The sequence below is a fragment of the Podarcis vaucheri genome (assembly GCF_965113315.1).
Source record: "Podarcis vaucheri genome assembly, chromosome: Z".
Lineage (NCBI taxonomy): Eukaryota > Metazoa > Chordata > Lepidosauria > Squamata > Lacertidae > Podarcis > Podarcis vaucheri.
This window is the reverse complement of record NC_138758.1, coordinates 8,367,000-8,377,823: the sequence shown is the minus strand read 5'-3', so window position 1 is coordinate 8,377,823 and position 10,824 is coordinate 8,367,000.

The following is a 10,824-nucleotide window of genomic DNA, read 5'->3' as shown; positions in this document are numbered from 1 at the left end:
GTTCCACCTCAGCAGTGGTGGAGCAGCAGCATTTTCAGCAGCCCAGAACCAGCCTGGTAGTGCAGTTGGCTCTGGCTGGCTTCAGGAGCTGCTCGCTGCCGTGGCACCTGCCATTTTGCCTCACCAGAAGTCCCCATATGATGTGTCTTGTGTCGTTGAACCAATCACACAACATTCATTCCCTACTAATTAATCTACAACACTTAAAATATAAATCCGGGGACATTAAATGGAATCTGGGGACATTCCGGGGACAGATTTTGTCCGGGGACAGATTTGTAAATCCAGGAACTGGGCCCGAGAAATGAGGACATCTGGTAACCTTATCTTAGGCATTTGTCATGCACCACCATGACTTGGGATCAAGAAAATGTAACATTACATAGCCAGGGATATGAGAGAAATGAAACAGAACAAGCTTCTAGTGATCGCTAGCTAGGAAGGGGCAAAAAGTGCCTAAGGTTGTGTTACTTTCACTGGGAAAAAGTGGAAGAACCTCTTACAACCAAGAGGTTGAGAAGAACTCAAGGTGTTAAGTGGCTGAAGCTTCTCTTCCGCCACCACCTCCCTCCCCCCCCCCGGCCACCCAAAGCTCAGAATCAGGAATATTAACGTGGCACTTTTGCTTTTGTGTAATTTGGGGATATGTCCTTGGGTTGTGTCTCAATTTACCATTCTTCCGTATCTGATTTCTGTTCAAGATTAGGATACCAGCTGTGTGATAGGCCGCTTGAAACAGCTCAAGGCTATAGGCTTCTGGCACAACTAATCCAACCCTAAATCCTCCAGATAATGCATACATGCGTTGGCGGGTATAAGGCCAAGGCTGCATTCAGTATCCAGCAAATTGTGGCCTTGGATTTCAGAAGTGAGGAGCTTTCTCCAGTTTTGAGTCTCTTTACTAATTTGACTACAACCTCTTTATGATGTACCAGGATCTCTTAACTACATGCGTATAGTGTGAATAATTGTCAGGTTGACTTGAGGCAATAAAACAATTTACTTGGAACTGTGTGAGCAAAAAGATTTTTCCACTGTCAACTCTAAAACATCTGAAAACAGAAAAGGGCAAAGATTCTGAAGCTCTGCTGTGTCACTCTGCTAGTGACACAGGTATAGGTGTGATCTTTGCGCAGATAAAAGACAGACACCTTGAGTTTCAGAAGCACTGTTGGCCACAAGACTTCATTCCTTTCTTGTTTTGCAGCCTCTCATTTTGGGATAGGCGACACCACTTAAAGCAATTATGAAGATAATTTAAAGGATAAAAAGTTTTTCTTTTCATCACAACGTAAGGAATGGTAGGGAAAGAGACAAGATGAAAAACTTTATCCTGAGGATTAAGCAGGGCTATTGATTGTTTGGCTCCAAAGCACCCTCTCCGATTGCATGGAGCCCGGACAGCCCCGTGGTTTTCAACGGATCTGAGGGCAATGAAACAATCACTGAGACAGCTAGAGCGCCGGTGGCGGACACCGTATTTTTCGCTCCATAGGATGCACCTGACCAAAAGACGCACCAAGTTTTTAGAGAAGGAAAACAAGGAGAGAAAAAATCTGACTCAAATGCTGTACTCCTGTCCACTTTGCTGCTTTAAAGCGAGCCACGGTATATAATGAAGAGAATGGAAAAAGGGCAGACATTCCATTATAATGTAGCTGTTTTCATTATCACTGGGAAGTCAGTATTGGCAGCAGTCACGAAAACTAAAATTTGAGCGTTTTACTGTTATTAATCAAGAATATTTATAGTCAGGGAGAGAAACCAGGGCTGTGCAAATGAGAAGTGCTTGGAGTATGGAGGAACAGCAAAAAGATGAAATGATTGCACTCCGGTTCCTAAATCTGTGAAGATTTCTCAAAGCAGGCCTGGTTGTTTTGAAAGGAAGATTCAAAATGGAGTGACTGAGCAAAGAACAGAGGAGGAAAAGAGGGCAGATAAATAGCTTCCATTCAATAACAAGAGAACACAATGTTTTTGGGTTCGTATAGGTGGACTGTACTTGTAATAATAATAATAATAATAATAATAATAATAATAATAATAATAATAATTTATTATTTATACCCCGCCCATCTGGCTGGGTTTCCCCAGCCACTCTGGGCGGCCTCCAAAAGAACATTAAAATACTATAATAAAGGTAAAGGTAAAGGTACCCCTGCCCGAGCGGGCCAGTCTTGACAGACTCTGGGGTTTGTGCGCCCATCTCACATCTATTGGCCGGGGGCCAGCGCTGTCCGGGGACACTTCCGGGTCACGTGGCCAGCGTGACAACGCTGCTCTGGCGAGCCAGAGCCGCACACGGAACGCCGTTTACCTTCCCGCTGGTAAGCGGTACCTATTTATCTACTTGCCCCCGGGGGTGCTTTCGAACTGCTAGGTGGGCAGGCGCTGGGACCGAGCAGCGGGAGCGCACCCCGCCGCGGGGATTCGAACCGCCGACCTTTCGATCGGCAAGCCCTAGGCGTTGAGGCTTTAGCCCACAGCGCCACCCGTGTCCCAAAATACTATAATACATCAAACATTAAAAGCTTCCCGAAACAGGGCTGCCTTCAGATGTCTTCTAAAAGCCTGGTAGTTGTTCTTCTCTTTGACATCTGGTGGGAGGGTGTTCCACAGGGCGGGTGCCACTACCGAGAAGGCCCTCTGCCTGGTTCCCTGTAACTTGGATTCTCACAGTGAGGGAACCGCCAGAAGGCCTTTGGTGCTGGACCTCAGTGTCCGGGTAGAACGATGGGGATGGAGACGCTCCTTCAGATATACTGGACCAAGGCCGTTTAGGGCTTTAAAAGTCAGCACCAACACTTTGAATTGTGATCGGAAACGTACTGGGAGCCATTATAGGTCTTTCAGGACCGGTGTTATGTGGTCTCTGCGGCCGCTCCCAGTCACCAGTCTAGCTGCCGTGTTCTGGATTAGTTGTAGTTTCCAGGTCACCTTCAAAGGTAGCCCCACGTAGAGCGCATTGCAGTAATCCAAGCGGTAGATAACCAGAGCATGCACCACTCTGGCGAGGCAGTCCGCAGGCAGATAGGATCTCAGCCTGCATACCAGATGGAGCTGGTAAACAGCTGCCCTGGACACGGATTTAACCTGTGCCTCCATGGACAGCTGTGAGTCCAAAATGACTCCCAGGCTGCGCACCTGGTCCTTCAGGGGCACAGTTACCCCATTCAGGACCAGGGAATCCTCCACACCTGCCCGCCTCCTGTCCCCCCAAAACAGTACTTCTGTCTTGTCAGGATTCAACCTCAATCTGTTAGCTGCCATCCAACCTCCAACCGCCTCCAGACACTCACACAGGACTTCACTGCCTTCACTGGTTCTGATTTGAAAGAGAGGTAGAGCTGGGTATCATCAGCATACTGATGAACACCCAGCCCAAATCCCCTGATGATCTCTCCTAGCGGCTTAATGTAGATGTTGAAAAGCATGGGGCAGAGGACAGAACCCTGAGGCACTCCACAAGTGAGGGCCCAGGGGACTGAACACTCATCCCCCACCACCACTTTCTGAACACGGCCCAGGAGGAAGGAGCGGAACCACTGTATAACAGTGCCCCCAGCTCCCAGCCCCTCAAGACGGTCCAGAAGGATGTTATGGTTGATGGTATCAAACGCCACTGAGAGATCCAGCAGAACTAGGAAACAGCTCTCACCTTTGTCCCTAGCCCGCTGGAGATCATCAACCAGTGCGACCAAGGCAGTTTCAGTCCCATGATGAGGCCTGAATCCCGACTGGAAGTGATCCAAATGGTCCGCTTCTTCCAGGCGTGCCTGGAGTTGTTCAGCAACCACTCGCTCAATCACCTTGCCCAAGAATGGAAGATTTGAGACTGGGCGATAGTTGGCTATCGTGGCCGCATCTAAAGATGGTTTTTTAAGAAGCGGTTTAAGCGAGTCTGGGAAGGCTCCCTCACAGAGGGAAGCATTCACCACCCCATGAAGCCCACCGCTCAGTCCTTCCCGGCTAGCTTTTATAAGCCAGGATGGGCAAGGATCAAGGAGACAAGTGGTTAGTTTCACTCGTCCAAGCAGCCTGTCCACATCCTCGGGGGTAACAGAGTGGAATTGATCCCACACAACTTGACTAGACAGGACTCTAGCACTCTCCCGCCCCGGCCCTGCTCCCATGGTGGGGTCTACCTCTTCTTAAATCTGAGTGACTTTATCTGCAAAAAACTTTGCAAAGTCATTGCAGGAGATCATGTGGCCCCTACTGGGCCCCGATGGAGCAGGTGGTTCCGCTAAATTGCGAACCACCTGAAAGAGTCTCCTGCTGCTTTTTTCCGCAGATGCAATAGAGGTGGTGAAGAAAGTCTTCTTCGCCATCGCTATCGCCACTTTGAGCTCTAACCCGTGTCCAGTCAGATTCAGAATGGTTTCAGAATGGGTTATCCGCCACCGGCGCTCTAGCCGTCTCAACAATTGTTTCATTGCCCTCAGATCCATGGAAAACTACGGGGCTGTCCGGGCTCCATGCAATTGGAGAGGGACCTTTGGAGTCAAACAGTCAATAGCCCTGGTTAACTCCACATTCCAGCGGGCCACCAGGGAATCAGCTGAAAGGCCATCAACATGGGATAAAACATCCCCTACCACTCTCTGGAAACCATTTGGATCCATTAAGTGGCGGGGGCGGACCATCTGAATCGGTCCTGCCTCCCTGCAGAGGGGAAGGGTCGCGGAGAAGTCCAGTTGCACCAGGAAGTGATCTGACCATGGCACTTCTTTAGTTTCGCTTTTACTTAGTGTCAGATCACCAACATCCATAGAGGTGAACACCAGGTCTAAGGCATGCCCGTGGCTATGAGTTGGGCCAGACTTATTCAGGGACAGCCCCATGGAGGCCATTCTTTCCACGAAGTCCCGAGCGGCCCCTTGTAAGGTCGTGTCGGCATGGATGTTAAAATCCCCTAGGACAAAATCTCCAGGAGGACATCTGCCACGACCTGAAGCAGCTCGGGCAGGGAATCCTTGGTGCAGCGGGGAGGTCGGTACACCAATAGGAATCCTGTACTGCCCCTATTGCCCAACTTCCAGAACATGCACTCAAAGAACTGGGTCTTCCCAATAGGACGCCTGGTGCAAACTAATGACTTCCTAAAAATCACTGCAACCCCCCCTCCCCACCCACAAGGCCTGGGTTGCTGTGCATAAGAGAAACCTGGTGGACAAGCAGCAGCAAGGACAGGCCCATCTGCTTCATCCAGCCAGGTCTCTGTCACACATGCCGGGTCAAATCCTCCATCCACAATCAGGTCGTGGATGGCAGTGGTTTTATTCATCATTGACCTGGCATTGCACAGCAACAGTTTCAGGTCATGTGGGTTTCCCTTGTTGATTCCAGTATCCTTCCAGTCAGGACCAGACCTGGAAGCAGGGATAGTCCTCAGACAACGACTAAGCCTGCTTCCTCGGTAATGACATGGTCTGATCTTAGCATAACTCCTCCTCCTCTATTTGTATAATGAATTATAGATTTGGAGTGGAATATCAGTGCCTCTTTTCAGCAATAAAGATTAGCTGCTAGGAACATGGTCCACACACAAACACACAGGATGTCTGGTTATAGTTGTGCAGTTTAAACTCTTCCTGAGCCAGATGCCTGCTCGGTTTTAGCTGAGCTATTACTGGTTTGTGGAGATGCTTTGCATGTATTCATGACTATTTCTGCAAAACTGCTACTTGAAGAACTCCACAAACTTAATGTTTTTAAACTTCAAATGGTGCTCAGAATCCAGTTAGGCAATCCTTTGCAGTTGAATTAGGAGGCAGTGTGAGATGGCAATTTGCGGCTCCCCACCCCCTCCGAGCATCCCAGGAGCACACAGCCTTCCCTCTGCTTGCAAACCTTGTTGGGGCTTCAGGGGAAAGCAAAGGCTGTAGGCAGAGCAGTGTGGCTCCTCCCCCCACACCCCCAAAGAGCACCCCAGCCTTTCCTCTGCTTGCAAACGTTGCTGGGGCTTCAGGGGAAAGCAGAGGCTGCCGGCAGAGCACCGTGACTCTTCCCCCCACCCCCAAAGAACACCCCAGGAGTGCAAGGCAACAGCGATTTGGCTCCAGGGACCACACATTCGCTCCATAAGATGCACAGACATTTCCCCTTACTTTTTAGGAGGGAAAAAGTGTGTCCTATGAAGCGAAAAATATGATAACTCATTCTGAATCTGACCGGACACGGGTTAAAGCTCAATGTCGAGCCTACCAAGTGGCAATAGCGACGGCGAAGAGGGCCTTCTTCGCCGCCTCCATTGCATCTGCAGAAAAGAGCAGCAGGAGACTCTTTTGGGTGGTTCACAATTTAATGGAACCACCTGCTCCATCGGGGCCCAGTACGGGCCACATGATCTCCTGCAATGATTTAGCAAAGTTTTTTGCAGATAAAGTCGCTCAGATTCAGAAAGAGGTAGACTCCACCGTGAGAGCAGGGCTGAGGCGGGAGAGTGCTAGAGTCCTGTCTAGTCAAGTTGAGTGGGATCAATTCCAATCTGTTACCTCCGAGGATGTGGACAGGCTGCTTGGACGCATGAAACCAACCACCTGTCTCCTTGATCCTTGCCCATCCTGGCTTATGCAGGGTGGAGAATGCTTCTCTCTGTGAGGGAGCGTTCCTAGACCTGCTGAAAGAGGCAGTCATTAAACCACTTCTCAAAAAAACACCTTTAGACCTGGCCAATATGGCCAACTATCACCCAGTCTCAAATCTTCCATTCTTGGGCAAGGTGATTGAGCGAGTGGTTGCTGAACAACTCCAAGCACGCCTGGAAGAAGCAGACCATTTGGATCCTATCCATTTGGGATTCAGGCCTCATCATGAGACTGAAACTCCCTTGGTCGCACTGGTTGATGATCTCCGGCGGGCTAGGGACAAAGGTGAGAGCTGTTTCCTAGTTCTGCTGGATCTCTCAAGCGGCTTTTGATACCATTGACCATAACATCCTTCTGGACCATCTAGAGGGGCTGGGAGCTGGGGGCACTGTTATACAGTGGTTCCGCTTCTTCCTCCAGGGCCATGTTCAGAAAGTGGTGGTAGAGGATGAGTGTTCAGACCCCTGGGCTCTCACTTGTGGAGTGCCTCAAGGTTCTCCCATGCTTTTCAACATTTACATGCAGCCGCTGGGAGAGATCATCAGGGGGTTTGGGGTGGGTGTTCATCAATATGCGGATGATACCCAGCTCTACCTCTCTTTCAAATCAGAACCAGTGAAGGTCGTGAAGGTCCTGTGTGGGTGTCTGAAGGCGGTTGGAGGATGAAAGGCGGCTAACAGATTGAGATTGAATCCTGACAAGACAGAAGTACTGTTTTGTGGGGACAGGAGGCGGGCAGGTGTGGGGGACTCACTGGTCCTGAATGGGGTAACTGTGCCCCTGAAGGACCAGGTGCGCAGCCTGGGAGTCATTTTGGACTCACAGCTGTCCATGGAGGTGCAGGTCAATTCTGTGTCCAGGGCAGCTGTTTACCAGCTCCATCTGGTACGCAGGCTGAGACCCTATCTGCTCGCGGATAGGGTACATGCTCTAGTTACCGTATTTTTCGCCCCATAGGACGCACCAGCCCATAGGACGCGCTTGTTTTTTTTGGGGGGAATAAAGGAAATTATTTTTTATTTTTCCCCCAGGTGCGCTGTGCTAAGCCCGAAGCTTGGGGCGTGCGGAGTTCAGCGCGCCCCAAGCTTCTGGGTGCTGGCGAGGTCTCTGCTAGCCATGGGAGAGCCGCGCGGCTCTCCCACGGCTAGCGGAGCGCTGCGCTAATCCCGAAGCCTGGGGTGTGCAGAGCTCAGCGCGCCCCAAGCTTCTGGGTGCTGGCAAGGTCTCCGCTAGTCTCCCACAGCTAGCGGAGCGCTGCGCTAATCCCGAAGCTTGGGGCGTGCAGAGCTCAGCGCGCCCCAAGCTTCTGGGTGCTGGCAAGGTCTCCGCTAGCCGTGGGAGAGCCGCGCGACTTCGCACGGCTCTCCCACGGCTAGCAGAGCACTGCACTAATCCCGAAGCTTGGGGCGTGCGGAGCTCAGCGCGCCCCAAGCTTCTGGGTGCCGGCAAGCTCTCCGCTAGCCCTGGGAGAGCTGGGTCTGCCACGGCTAGCGGATAGCTTCTTGAAGCCTGGAGAGCGAGAGGGGTCGGTGCGCACCGACCCCCCTCGCTCTCCAGGCTTCAGTGAAAGCCTGCATTCGCATCATAGGACGCACACACATTTCCCCTTCATTTTTGGAGGGGGAAAAGTGCGTCTTATAGGGCGAAAAATACGGTGTCTCGATGGATTACCGCAATGCGCTCTATGTGGGGCTACCTTTGAAGGTGACCCAGAAACAACTAATCCAGAATGCGGCAGCTAGACTGGTGACTGGGAACGGCCACCGAGACCACATAACACTGGTCTTGAAAGATCTACATTGGCTCCCAGTATATTTCCGAGCACAGTTAAAAGTGTTGGTGGTGACCTTTAAAGCCCTAAACGGCCTCGGTCCAGTATACCTGAAGGAGCATCTCCACCTCCATCATTCAGCCTGTACACTGAGGTCCAGCGCCAAGGGCCTTCTGGCAGTTCCCTTGCTGCGAGAAGCCAAGTTACAGGGAACCAGGCAGAGGGCCTTCTCGGTAGTGGCGCCTTCCCTGTGGAACACCCTCCCACCAGATGTCAATGGGAAGAACAACCACCAGACTTTTAGAAGTCATCTGAAGGCAGCCCTGTTTAGGGAAGCTTTTAATGTTTAACAGACCACTGTATTTTAATACTTTGTTTGAAGCCGCCCAGAGTGGCTGGGGAAACCCAGCCAGATGGGCGGGGTATAAATAATAAATTATATTATTATTATTATTATTATTAACTGGAATTCTTGTGAATAGACACAAAACATAGGAAATAGAAACAAATCTACAGGATCCTTGGTGCAACTTATGTTGTTGGGCCTTTTGCATACTTTTAACCCATTCAGCAATTTCGTTATATGAATAAAAAACAGGTCTACACATAACTGTTTATTGATTGGCTTTCTGCAGTCACAGCATGGCAACTGTGCAGGCCAACTACAGAAAGGTCTACAACTAGCAAATATAAAATGCTCTCCTACTTCTCCAGTCAGCTGGACTGACAAGTTTAGAGGCCAAAAAGATACAACTGTTGCTTCATCAGAATGTGCTTATTAACAAAAGCGACCCAACTCTGAGCAGCCTTCTACCCACCAAAGCCTTATGACAAATTGGTTTTCAAGTTCATTTGAAGTCACCTTCCATGTTGTGGTGGATGCCGTTTTGAATAATTTTCAAGAAGTTTCAAATGTGGCATGGATGGGGGCCTGTTGTCTCAATTTATCTCATTAAATCTTTTTTTTTTTTTTAAGGAATCTAAAGACTTATCAGCTTCTAAGCCATGATTTTGTGGGAAAGCAATTTTGCATCAAGAATATTAACCCTTTTGTAATGAAACTTTTTGCCAGTTCACATAAACATGCTCTGCATATAATAAATTGTTGCTGTTGTAGTGGTGCTGGTAATATAAGAGGTCACAATGTGCCAGGACAGGAACCCTTGGCCTGCTTTCCGGTTGTCCTCTAATTATTTTTTTTGCAAAACGCATACCCTGCTAGAAAAGGTAGAGTGCCTAGACTTCATATAAATACAAAGGTTTTTTTAAAAAAACAACCAGTGACCATGGACTTAAAATTATCTCTCCTTCATAGCTGCTATCTGCAGAGTGCAATGTGCTTCCCCAGCTCTTCCTAGTTTACATTCTGGTTTTTACAAAACCATCTGAGATTCCCATTTTTGGGAAGTGGAACATGCAACAGCCCTCCCCAAATGGGCCTATAAATGATGGAGGTAATACTTAGCACTCTTCAATTGGTCAACATAATGAAGACAAGGTTAGGGAGAAAGCAAGTTTGGAGCTTGTTATAGCCTATATCATACACAGTGATGATTATTTAGACAAAGACTTTATAATAAATCACCCCTTTCAGAGAAACAGGAGCATTAATGAAATGCAGGAGCACCCATACTGAATTCAGGTGAACTGTCAGAAAGCTTAGGTTGATACCTTGTTATGTTCTAGATGAAAATTCACAAGGAGCCTGAGCATCCCCTCTCCCATGCCCAAGACAAGTGTTTTTAGGAATAAAGTCCTCTCTATTCTACAACAAATGAGCTAGTGTGGGAAATATTTGGCCTCCCAGATGTTGCTGAACTACAACTCCCATAAGCCAAAGCCAGCAATGGGCAATAGTCAAGCCACATTTGAAAAAGCTAGTGTCTTTTTTTTTTTATCAGAAACAACCTTGTTTATGGAAACAAGTCAACATTTTCTCTTCATCCTTGATACAATAGTGTGAGAGTAAACAAATTTGGTTTTGTGTTTCAAGTTCTTGGGGAGGGCTATCTTATATTGTACTTGAATTTTGTGGTCATTCACAGATACCTTTCACTCTTTAAAAAAACTTTATTTTTCAAAATAATTGTAATTCATTAGACTGTATGTGAAGTTACCAATAAGGAAGTGAACCCAAACATCAGACATTTGCTGCACTTTCAACCTTTTGTAACACGCATGATTTTCAAAATGAGTTTTACATTTTGATTTTACAATTTTTTAAATTGTACGAATACTTATAAACAGTGGATTTTTTGACTTGGAAAGGGATACACATCTAAAGCACAAAAATACTGCAAAAATGTCATTTGAAAATGTGATTAACCTATTACAGTTTTAGTAAGTCAAATCTAGTTAGCACCTTACTGAAGTCAGCCTTGAGTGTAAAATTAGTGCATATAATTGCTAAATATGTACTGTTCAACCAGTAATGGCACATTACCAGCCAAATCCTTGAAACTG